This window comes from Lactuca virosa, chromosome 6 (genome assembly GCF_052849685.1).
Source record: "Lactuca virosa cultivar CGN04683 chromosome 6, Lactuca_virosa_CGN04683_v6, whole genome shotgun sequence".
NCBI lineage: Eukaryota > Viridiplantae > Streptophyta > Magnoliopsida > Asterales > Asteraceae > Lactuca > Lactuca virosa.
Genome location: NC_136431.1, coordinates 200,886,419 through 200,899,811, shown reverse-complemented (window position 1 = coordinate 200,899,811; position 13,393 = coordinate 200,886,419). Strand labels below are relative to the sequence as shown.

Genomic DNA, 13,393 nt, shown 5'->3' with positions numbered 1-13,393 from the left:
ATTAATTAGATGATACCTTGTGATTGATAGTGTGGGGTTTTTAGCGGGCCAGCAGCCAGAGATTTATCTGTGAGATTCAACAGTGTGAGGTGAGTTTCCTCACTGTATTTAGCGGGTCGAAGGCACCAATGTCGACCCATGATTATTATGATAGGATGCTAGATGTCTGCGTGACTCTTGCATGTGTTATGTGTTGGTATGTATATCGAGCGAGGATCGATGTCGGGCTAGGTGTGACATCCCCAAAGTCACGGCCAGAAAAGACCGATTTCATTTATGCTTTTAAAATAATTTCAGAGTAATCCTTTGATTAAAAGAGTTGCGGAATTTGTCCCCAAAACAATACATGATAAAATAAGGTTTATCAAAGCATTTCTTAAAGAAATGTATTTTCATTATATATCAAAACTCGGGATGTCATGTTCCGATACAGACACAAAAGCATAAACAATAAAACATAGACCTTACACAGTTATATACAACTACTGGTCTATAAACAAAAACATCTTCACAAGTTCTCCAACTTATGCTCTCGTGCCACTACCTGTAATATAAAGAAACTGAGTGGGTCAGGATTGGGAGCCTGGTGAGCATATAGGGTTTTCAACCCACAATAAATAATAATATTTAATTTCACCAACCAACAATAATCCGATTACCCATTCCCGTTGTCCTCACTTTACGTCCCTAAAACAACAACTATCACAAGGGACTTAGTCTAGGATTTTTCATCGGGATGGACATTACTGCAAAGGGGTTTCCTCGACAATAGATGTCCTAAAGGCAACCATGAGGGGGATAGAGTACACCGGTGAACACATAGTTCACAACACCTACAGGTTATGAACCTGCCAGCATTCCACTGGACAATCTAGAAAGAGTCTGTGGTCGTCATCCATACTCCGCTAGATGACTAGATCAACAACAACATCGAGGCCTCTCATCATTTTTATTTCATCACACATCACTATCTACCCATGTTCTACCCAACATATTTGTAGATAAAATATACTTGTTTATATACAGCTTAAAAACCTGTATAACATATTCATTCAATACTCATATCACATAACAAATAGTATATAATCACATAGCACGTATCTCATAGAGTATAATTCATATATGTGTATTGTAGAAAGCAACTACATACTTACTCATATCATATATTTAATACATTCATCAATACTTGTATTAAAACCGTGTATATGAAAGAGACTATCCACTCACTTGATAAGACGATGCTCGGACAGCACTACGGCTCTTAAAGCAGTAATTCTTCGGTGAAACTTTGATCTCTTCACACACTGGGCTTCTCGCGGGCAGAGCTTCGGCTCGAAACTCTTTTCTTCTCGGGATCTACGGAGCTTCGAGACTCGCTTCGGGTCTCGGGATGATACCGGGGCTTCGGGGGTATAACTTGCACGCAAATCGAGGTAATATGGAGTGAGAGGAAAGAAATTGGCAACCCTAAACGGCTGGCCTCGCTTTTTATTTATAGGGCTGAAAATTCAGAATTCACGTCGTGAACCACTTGTTCACGTCGTGACCTTGGACGTCATCAGGTGCGTAGTCGCGATGTGACTCTGTCAGGCTCTGAAAGGTCAAATCACTGAGTTCACGTCTTGAACCCTCTGTTCACGTCGTGAACCCTGACATAGGGTTGGGGTTCGTGCCCCGAACTTTAGAAATTCATATCTTTCGCATACGAGTTCCGTTTTCGACGTTCTTTATATCCACGCGTAGGTGAGATTATGCTCTACAACTCTCGTTTAGACTCCGTCGTCTAATTTTGAATTTATTTTTAGTATATTATTTTTAGCAGGCCGGGACACGAAAACTCCGTTAGAAATTCATAACTCATTTATCTGATGTCCGTTTTCGTCTGTCTTTTTACCGTTGCATTACTATCGACGAGATCTTCAATTCTCATTTAGATTGTTTCAGCTAGAAATCACTCGATCTCATATTCGAACTTTGGGCTGCATACCGCTAAGCTGAAACTTAGAAAAATCATAACTTCCTCATACGAAGTCAGATTTGGACGTTCTTTTTATGCACACTCTCGGTTTAACGTATTCTACGAGTTTCGTTTAGATCACTAAGGTTAAATATCACTCTATCGTAAATTCACTATTTACGTCACACAGTGTCGTACCGGATCTGTCGCGAAACTTCGACGGGTCATAACTTCTTCGTTATAACTCGGATTTCGGCATTCTTTATATTTTCGGAACCCTCGTAACGACCACTACAACTTCATGTATAGATATCGGGCTTATCTAATATATTATTATTACGCTTATTCTTGTTCTTAATTCATTTAAGTCACAAAATAAGCATAAAACACATAACACTCAAAATAATACATTTTTATTATTTCATAATGGTTTACAAAGGTTATCCTAGATTATTACACCATCATTAATGCCTAGCCTAGAAACACTGGCGTTACACTAGACCCGATGATTGTATTGTATGCTATTGGTTTGTGGTTATTGCATGTGTTGGCATGATTATATGTTTAAATGTTATTATGTGTATCGGGCGGGGCCCGATGTCAGGTGGGGCCTATTGAATGATAGATCTGTAATCCGAGCGAGGCTCGATGTCGGGTGGGGCCTGAGACCGAGTGGAACTCGATGTCGGGCGAGGCCCGATGTGGGGAGGGGGCCCAATATGTGTTTATTTATGTATGGTATGTGGTAATTTGGGGAACTCAATAAGCTTTGGGCTTACGGTTTTCAGTTTATATTTCAGGTACTTCCGGATCGAAAGGGAAGAGCCCGAGATGATTGCAGAGCACATACACCACCTTTTTCCGCATTTCGAGATTTACTCTAATATGTTTTGATGTAGTGACATACTTTGATATTTTTGGGGTTGTATGATAATGTTTGGATTAATGTTTTTATTAAATCAAAAATGAAATTTTTGGGTCTTATTTTTGGGACGTTACACGATGGGTGCAGGTAAAAACATCCCCACTGGGTACGAAGAACCCGACGGACACCTAATTAGAAAAAAAATAAATAAACATTTTTAAATTTGTAAATTAGATGATATCACAATTTAACCAAAAAAAAGAAGACATCTGATAACATTACAACATTTGACTGATACAAATTATACATACATACAAATGATATAAAAACGAGATATCACAATTCACAAAAAAGTCAAAGCAAACGATACATTCCACCAATCAGAAGTAAAAATCAATATAAATTCAGCTATTCAGACATCCGATTATACAAGTGATACATACATTCGATAACCACTTAGCCATCAGTCATTTATATGAAACAAACAATAAATACGTATGGCATAAAAATCAGAACATGTCACAATTCATAAAAAAAAAGAAATTTAATAGCCAAAAACATTCGATCATTTCAACACAATCGAAAATAAAAGTTGAAGCTAGAGCATTACATGAAAACAAGAACATGGTAATCGAGAGCAGAAAAAGAGTCGAAGAAAGAAAAATGAAGTTAAAGGCTTGGTTGCTTGATTCTTAAGACTTGAATCAAGAAAAAGAGAGTTTCTTGCGACTTAAATCTTGAGGAGTTGAAAGTTTGATTGCTTGAAGGTTGCGAAGCCTCTGATGTTGAGTTGTTGACGAGAAAACTGAAAAGACAAATCTGTGATGAAATTTAAACTTGGAGGAATAAATATAATAGTAAACTTAGGGTTTATTTACTAAAGATATGAAGAGTGTAAGGCCTTCCGGTATGTATACCACAAAGGGTTCTGTAGTCTAGGTGCACATTAGCCCGGACCTTCGTGGTTCGTCGTGCTCGTGGCCTATCGTGGTCGACACCACGAGTTAAGAAGCCAATCAAAATTGGTCCATGTCTAACGACTACTTTGGGCATTTACTCAATATCTATTTTCTTTTAATTTTTACCTACAAACTTTATTATAAATACCACAACACAATTCCTTATATTTTACACAATTCTTCTCTCCTTTTATTCACAATCACATACTTGTGTTGCTTGATCTTTAAAAAATAATGGCTCCCAAAAGGATGAAATTTCAGAAGAGGAAGAAGAGAACTTAACACTAACATGGGTGTCGGTTTCGAAAGACACATATAGTCGAACATCTAGAGATTTTTGGGTAAAAGTTGGACAGGTTTTCCATGATTTAATGGGTTGTCGAAGTCGTAATCTTGATGCAATATGTTTGAATTTTTCACGATATGAGGGTAAAATGTCGAGAGTTCGACGAAGTTTATAACTTTGTAATAAACAACGTACATGAAGACGATATCGATCTGGTTGCTATGACCATGCATCAATATGAAGACATAAACCACAGACCGTTTACACACCTCAAAACTTTGCTAAAATTTAAGGATTCCCCAAAATGGAACAACTAAAAAAATGGGGTTTAGAAACTAGTTTAAATTGTTTGTGCTTGCATTTTTATGTTATATGAAACAAACAATAAATACATATGACATAAAAATCAGAACATGTCACAATTCATAAAAAAAAGAAATTTAATAGCCAAAAATATTCGATCATTTCAACACAATCGAAAATAAAAGTTGAAGCTAGAGCATTAGATGAAAACAAGAACATGGTAATCGAGAGCAGAAAAAGAGTCGAAGAAAGAAAAATGAAGTTAAAGGCTTGGTTGCTTGATTCTTGAGACTTGAATCAAGAAAAATAGAGTTTCTTGCGACTTAAATCTTGAGGAGTTGAAAGTTTGATTGCTTGAAGGTTGCGAAGCCTCTGATGTTGAGTTGTTGACGAGAAAACTAAAAAGACAAAACTGTGATGAAATTTAAACTTGGAGGAATAAATATAATAGTAAATTTAGGGTTTATTTACTAAAGATATGAAGAGTCTAAGGTCATCCGGTATGTATACCACAGAGGGTTCTGTAGTCTAGGTGCACATTAGCCCGGACCTTCGTGGTTCGTCGTGCCCGTGACCTATTGTGGTCGACACCATGGATTAAAATGTCAATCAAAATTGGTCAATGTCTAACAACTACTTTGGGCATTTACTCAATAACTTTTTTTTTAATAATTTTACTTTCTTATAAATACCACAACACAATTCCTTATATTTTACACAATTCTTCTCTCCTTTTATTTACAATTACATACTTGTGTTGCTTGATCTTTAAAAAACAATGGCTCCCAAAAGGATGAATTGGTCAGAAGAGGAATAAGAGAACTTAACACTAACATGGGTGTCAGTTTCGAAAGACCCAAATAGTCGAACATCTAGTGATTTTTGGGTAAAAGTTGGAAACGTTTTCCATGATTTAATGGGTTGTCGAAGTCGTAATTTTGATGCAATATGTTTGAAGTTTCACGATATGAGGGTAAAATGTCGAGAGTTCGACGAAGTTTATAACTTTGTAATAAACAACGTACATGAAGACGATATCGATCTGGTTGCTATGACCATGCATCAATATGAAGACATAAACCACAGACCGTTTACACACCTCAAAACTTTGCTAAAATTTAAGGATTCCCCAAAATGGAACAACTAAAAAAATGGGGTTTAGAAACTAGTTTAAATTGTTTGTGCTTGCATTTTTATGTTATATGAAACAAACAATAAATACATATGACATAAAAATCAGAACATGTCACAATTCATAAAAAAAAGAAATTTAATAGCCAAAAATATTCGATCATTTCAACACAATCGAAAATAAAAGTTGAAGCTAGAGCATTAGATGAAAACAAGAACATGGTAATCGAGAGCAGAAAAAGAGTCGAAGAAAGAAAAATGAAGTTAAAGGCTTGGTTGCTTGATTCTTGAGACTTGAATCAAGAAAAATAGAGTTTCTTGCGACTTAAATCTTGAGGAGTTGAAAGTTTGATTGCTTGAAGGTTGCGAAGCCTCTGATGTTGAGTTGTTGACGAGAAAACTAAAAAGACAAAACTGTGATGAAATTTAAACTTAGAGGAATAAATATAATAGTAAATTTAGGGTTTATTTACTAAAGATATGAAGAGTCTAAGGTCATCCGGTATGTATACCACAGAGGGTTCTGTAGTCTAGGTGCACATTAGCCCGGACCTTCGTGGTTCGTCGTGCCCGTGACCTATTGTGGTCGACACCATGGATTAAAATGTCAATCAAAATTGGTCAATGTCTAACAACTACTTTGGGCATTTACTCAATAACTTTTTTTTTTTAATAATTTTACTTTCTTATAAATACCACAACACAATTCCTTATATTTTACACAATTCTTCTCTCCTTTTATTTACAATTACATACTTGTGTTGCTTGATCTTTAAAAAACAATGGCTCCCAAAAGGATGAATTGGTCAGAAGAGGAATAAGAGAACTTAACACTAACATGGGTGTCAGTTTCGAAAGACCCAAATAGTCGAACATCTAGTGATTTTTGGGTAAAAGTTGGAAACGTTTTCCATGATTTAATGGGTTGTCGAAGTCGTAATTTTGATGCAATATGTTTGAAGTTTCACGATATGAGGGTAAAATGTCGAGAGTTCGACGAAGTTTATAACTTTGTAATAAATAACATACATGAAGACGATATCGTTCCGGTTGCTATGACTATGCATCAATATGAAGACATAAACCACAGACCATTTACACACCTCAAAGCTTGACTAAAATTTAAAGATTCCCCAAAATGGAACAATTAAAAAAATGGGGTTTAGAACCTAGTTTAAGTTGTTTGTGTTTGCATTTTTATGTTTTTTTCTATTTTATTTTAGTTTCTTTAGTTTCTTTTTCAAAATTATGTTTTTAAATTGAATAAAAAAATAGTTTAAAAAATATGTTTTTATTGTATTTGCATTTTTATATATATTTGAAATAAATTTAATTAAAAAAATGAAGTGGAATGGTGTGGTAGTGATAGGTATCCCATGGTTTAGTAGTAAAGATGCGACATCCACCACTATAATTGTTAGTAGTGAGTATAATAGATGGTCTGAACGTGCAATGTATGTGTAACTATGTGAAAATTTTGGAAACGATAACTAATACTTAGAATTTAATGGGCCGACAATTTTTAATATTATATATATATATATATATATATATATATATATATATATATATATATATATATATATATATAAAAGGTATTTGACAGGATGGATAGTGTCATACCCATCCCCACCCCGTTACCCGTTAAGACAGGGAATAATCGTCCCATTAGGATCGGATACCCGCGGGTACCCAAATCTGTGGGTCAAATTTGCATCTCTATTTGTCAGGCTTGTTTTCATATGGTTTCTTAGTTTTTTCTTATGATTTTCTACAATTATCAGATACTACCTTTAGGATTTCGATGAAAAATATATAGAGCAACTAAAGAGATCTTCAAGTTACTTTCAGCGATAAATTAGGTACTAGGTTGTGCCTTTTTTTTATTCTTGTTGCCGTAGCACATCATTGTTATGGGTTTTCGGTTCTTCTATCAATACAATCTCCTCATCCTCTCCAACTTTTTAATTTTTACACAATGCCACCAATAGTGGGATCACTTTGAATCCTTATGCTTTTGTGTGGTTGATTTTATTAATCATTTCAAACTTTTAATTGATGAATTCGATTCGGTTTCGTATTTTTTTTCGTTTAGTTGTGTGTTGTAGTTGTTCACTGTAAACCATGAACATTTGTCTTCCATAAAATTACAACAATAATTTAAATAAAATCTAACTCGATAGGTTAATTAACTAATTGTACTCTTACCCAGTAAGCAGTTAAATAATCTTAAAGTCGTCAAACACACATCATTAATTAAATATTCTTCTACTTTTTGTTCTTACTATTTCCCATCTATTTTAGGTGGTGACATGTATCATTCAAATTAATTTAAATTTAATTGAGATGTTAAATTTATATACTTGTCATCATCTTAAATAAATAGGAACAAAAGGTAGAAGGATATTTATTTTCTTCCCTTCAACAAATTAAAAGTCAACTCACTGCAACTTCAATAAAGCTACCTTACTTTAATTAAGCCTTAAGAGTTAAGATTAGTGAGTGTCAAAAATAATTGCGGAGTACAATATAATTTTATGATGAATAGCCAATTTTATGAATACGATACTGATTTGATAAAAGAAAAACAATTTATTTCGGCGTGATTGGTCAAATTTAGTTATCCCTATTCTAATAAATGAACAGTTTTAATCTTCTTTTGCCAAGTGTCACTTTAATATAACTTCTCATTAATATTATGTCACTAGGTGTGAGACCAGTGTATTACACGGATTGATTTAAAAAAAAATTAAAATGTAAACAGAAAATATTTTTTAATGTACAACTTTAAAATAAGAAAGAAAGAAACGTATTTATTGTAATTTAATATCATATATATGATATTTAATACTTTACATATATAAGTATGCCTTTAATTTTAAAAATTGAAATAAATCAAAAATTGACAAGTGAATAATATTTACTTCAAAAATACTACAAAATGACAAGTGTCAAAACTAATGAGAGATTGATATGTGGCAAAAAAAACCTTCATTTATTAAGAAGATGTGTCATGTAGATATATTAGGTAATTCATTTCTTAATTCAAATTTACATTTTCTAATTATATGTCAAATTTGAAGTTATAATAACTTTAAAATTTTGATATGTCTCTTAATTAATAATTTATTTAAAATGACTTATTTAAAATAATTGATTAATAATTATAAATTTTTATTATAAAAGTTTTATTAATTTTATAACCGTGGTTATCACGGATTATAAACTAGTTTTTTAATACAGGAAAAGTTCTAGCTGCTAATAACATGCAAACATTAATAAAGTTTTTGACTAATATATTGCTATTTTTGTTCCCCTTAAGTTTCCTTCCAACCCAGTCATAGAGATTTTGACGTATATAATATTTAGTAAATATATAGTCTAAATTTTTTATATTTTTCTAAAAGTTTTAGTTTTGCTTAAACGATTTTTACAGTTTTTAACATAATTTGTAACTTTTTTTTAAACTTTTTTCTATTACTCCTATTTACCAAATTCTTTTACAAACCATTTTTTACCATTTTATTATGTCTCATTTCATTATAACCAATAACTTTTTGAATCTAAACCAACGATCGTTTCTTACAAAAACCATCAAACAATTATTTGAATCTTTCACGGTGGAGTTGAATTTTCGAACATGGTTTTGACTCACGACACGATAAGCTAAAACTTTCAACACTGGATTACTAACCTTGTTATAAAAGTTGATGATAGAAATGTCATAAACAATACCTATAAACTAAACAAAATAATGTGAATTGTAAATAGTAACTATGTAAAAATTGTATAAAATTTCACAAATGCGAGTTGTAACAATACTTATGAAAACTACATGGCTTTAACCATGGAGATCCATGCTCGTTGACTATCATAGCAATCATCATCGTCCTTTGTACTTACCATACAAATTTGTGCCATCAATGGTAATCACCGGTAGACGATGCACAAACCCCTTGATAGAACAAGCAAAAGCCAAAAAAAACACCTCTAAATTCTATATGTTCCGTATTGGTTGATCTTGAAATACACCACTCAACTATACTTCTCAGATTGAACTTTTGAAGCGTGCCTAGAAATTTTGGTAAAGCAGCATAAGATTCTTCCCAATTGTCAAACACATGTTCAATTACCTTCTATTTTTCGGCCCAAACCTTTTGTATGAAGGAATATAGCCTAATTTATCAACTACCTCGACTATCAAAGTAGGAATGCTAATTGAAGGTTACTCTTTTATAAGGTTTCTAGTTTCTGAGTGATCTAAATTGCATCAAGGTTTGAATGGTCTTTAGAAATATTTGGAGGTCCATAGAGTTGGACGTGTCTCGACGAACAAAAACTGTATTGTTTATGTATCCTAATGTGATGGAGCTTGATATCTCTAATATGTACTTCTTTATCCTTGAAAGAGTCTTTTCCCTGCTCCCGTGTAAAATCATTCTTGCTCACTAATTATGACCCAATCCAACTGTTGTCACTAGTCATATTTGTTTCCTCTATACAAGTATAAGTTAAAGGCACTTGAAAGTTCTCAAAAGATTCTTCTTCATCTTCTTTTCCAATTCCATCTTCTTTTGACAAATCATTTACATCAACTTCATTGTCACTCATTATTGTACTCCTCACAACAATAACTTGAGTGATTTTGTAGAAATCCTCATTTTGAATCATGTATGATATGACATTACATATTTCATCTATCATTATAAAATTAAAACTATTTATTACCTTTAATTATAAAACCCAATATAGAGAAATGGGAAATTAAGAAACATAAAATCAGGAACCTGAGTATTTACAAGGATAGAAGGAAACGTGGAATTTATAATGAAATCAGGAACCTTAGATTCACCAGAAATCAAGAAACATGGAAACATGAAATTATACGTTATAGGAAACATGAAATTTACAATAAATGAAATCAAGAAACATGGAAACAAGGAATTTACAATCATATATGGAATCTTAGAGGCTGATATCGGGAAACTTGAAATCATGAAACAATTGAACCTAAGAAGCTGAAATCAAGAAATTTTGAAACAATAGAAGCTTAAATCAGGAATGTTGGAGGTACAACAATGGAGGGTGGAGAGGCGTTTGACGGCGTAGAGGTCAGCGATCGACGATGTCTATTTGATCTTGTAGCACCTGACTGTTTAATACAAAGTACAACCAAAAATTTTCATTTGGATTACACGAATCATAATAATTTTGGTGTGCATTCGTATTGCAAATCTGTACAAGTAGTTATCAAGAGGATCTTACAATAACCTTATGTAAGAATCCAAGCCGGGTGCTACTGACTCCACTTCATGCTATTAAATTTACCTGAACTGGAAGACACACACAACAAAACGGTAAGCTACAACAAGATTAGTGAGTATCCATATCAACAAGATATAAATTAGTTACACAAATAAATATATCCTCTTATTCTCAACCATATAATCCTCATATGACTTCCAATCATTCAATACACAAGTACGACATAACTGACACCAAGTTTTCCATCTATTATTCATAATAGACTTATAGCCAAGCAAGCTACTATTAATTCTAATTTATCTCTCCTTAGTGGTAATCAATACTACATATACTACTGATATTGCCATATTTATACTTATATTTAGGCATTATTTTAATACATGTTAAGCTATGTTTTGGTTAAATGCATATATATTTGATACTTATTAAGTTAAATTACATTTTGCAGTTGAAAAGGACACTCTTGAAGAAAAAGGACCCAAAACGACAAAAGCTACAACCTGGAAGGTCTGGAGCTGAAGCTGGGAGCTTAATGGAGCTTAAAAGGAAGAAAAATCATGAACATACAGTTTCCACGATGTGGCTTCAGAGTACCATGGTGTGATGCATGGAAAAATATCACTATGCACGTAAATTAGAAGCTCACGACCTGATCCATGACCATTCACGTCGTGGGAATGATTGTTCCAGAATATTACTACGTGAAGAGCAAGTTTCCTTGTTGAAGAAGGATATCTACTGATCTCACGTCGTGAGACCCTATAACTCACGACGTGAAGAGTGTTTTTAGGGAAACTACTTATATCGTTTACTAGATCGAAAAGAGGGGGATTATAAAAATATTTTGGAGTTCTAAGTCGATTTTAGAGCCAAAGAAGTGCGAAAAACAACCCTTGGAAGGAGAATTCAATTAGAGATTAGAGATTTGAAGATTCATAGCAAGAATTCGCATTACACATTCGGTTTGCATTACATTGAACATGTCTAGCTTGAATTCTTATGTATTTATGTGTTTATTCTCTGCCATGAGTAGCTAAATCATTAGACTTTCGTTTAGTGTAGATGAACCCTAATACTATGTGTTAGTTTGTTGCTTTTCGTAGATTTTATGAAGTTGGTTTAGCTTGTGTTTGATTTATCATACCTAGCATGTGAAAGTTCTAATCGTTATTGCTTTGTTTCAAGTTATGTGTAGTTGAATGACCATTTTGATTGCATAAACTTGATTACCTAGTAGTTTATGATCATTAAATTGATAGAACTAGGATTTGCCAAATCTTAGATTAGGTAATAAAGATAATAACTTTATATGTGTTAAGAACATAATTTGATCATAGTTATTTGTCTTGATCATATATAATAATCTTATATATTTCTCACATAGCCCAATTATCTTAAACAATCAATTTTGTGTTTACTTGTGTATGATCATTATATAGTACTTCATGAAATGGTGAAAATATTAGAAGATCGGATCAAGAATGTTAATTATACTTATATTGGTAACCAACTGAATTAATCCATGTTTAAAAACTAACCATAAGAAAAATGGGGATTCAAAGCTAAACATAAATCTCTTCATAATCTTGATAACAATCGTTCTTAGTTAAGTGTTTGCTTAGTTTTTAGTTAATTGAATTTAATTTGAACTTGCAAGATCTGATAAAACCCCTTTTTAGTTATTGGTTTTAGATTAATTTTTAGTAGTTATTTTATAAGCCAAATTTCGTTCCTTGTGTTCGATACCCAACTTACTTTACTATACTGTAAACTGACTAGGTACATTGCCTACAAGTGCATTTGTAGAGAAGTTAGTTAGGTTTATAAATTTAAAAGTTGATAGGTATATTTATGCACACATCAAGTTTTTGGCGCCGTTTCCGGGGAACAACGATTTCAGTTGTTAATTTAATTGCTTTAGGTTAATCGATCCTTTTTGTGGTGTAAGAACCAAAAAAAGTTAATTTTCTGCATTAATTTTTTTTTTCTATTTTTACAGTTCTCACGACGTGAGTTCTGCTTTTTCAGTTTTTATTTATTTTTCTTTTTAGTTCATTTTTACGTTTTTGTTTGTTTTGTTTCAGTGATTTATGACTAGGGTATCACAACTTCTAATTATACCACCACTTCAAGATCCAGAATCCGCATTCCATAAGAAGAAGGATAAAAAGGTTGACGAATCGAGTAGTACATTCCAATTCGACAAGTTTTAAAGCTTTAAAAGAACTCCAAACAAGAAAGGAACCGGATACGAGCCAGGAACAGAAAGTGAATCAGAAGAAGAGGTCCTTATATGAGGCTTGGGAAAGATAGAAAAACTCAACAAAGAGATTGCTAATTTTCAACAAGACGATGGCGAGTCCTTATATGAGGCTTGGGAAAGATATTGTAACGTCTGGTTCCTGGTATGCATTTAACTTATGTACTTATTCATTTTAAGAGAGGGTCTCGACAAGTTGGTGGCCCTAACTCGTCGAGTAGAAGGCAGATTATGCGCGGGGTTTAAGTTATATACTCGACGAGTCAAGAGCCCTCGACTCGACGAGTAGATCGGCCAAAATGAAACCCTAATTTCGGGGTTTTGCACCCTATTTAAGCATCTTAATCCCCACCCCTTGGCCTCATTT

The 13,393-nt window shown here is 33.2% G+C and overlaps 1 pseudogene; it reads right to left on the bottom strand.

Annotated features, from left to right (window-relative positions):
• Nucleotides 1–13,081: 13,081 nt before the first annotated feature.
• On the bottom strand, nucleotides 13,082–13,175 carry LOC145122882 (small nucleolar RNA R71; annotated as a pseudogene).
• Nucleotides 13,176–13,393: the final 218 nt, after the last annotated feature.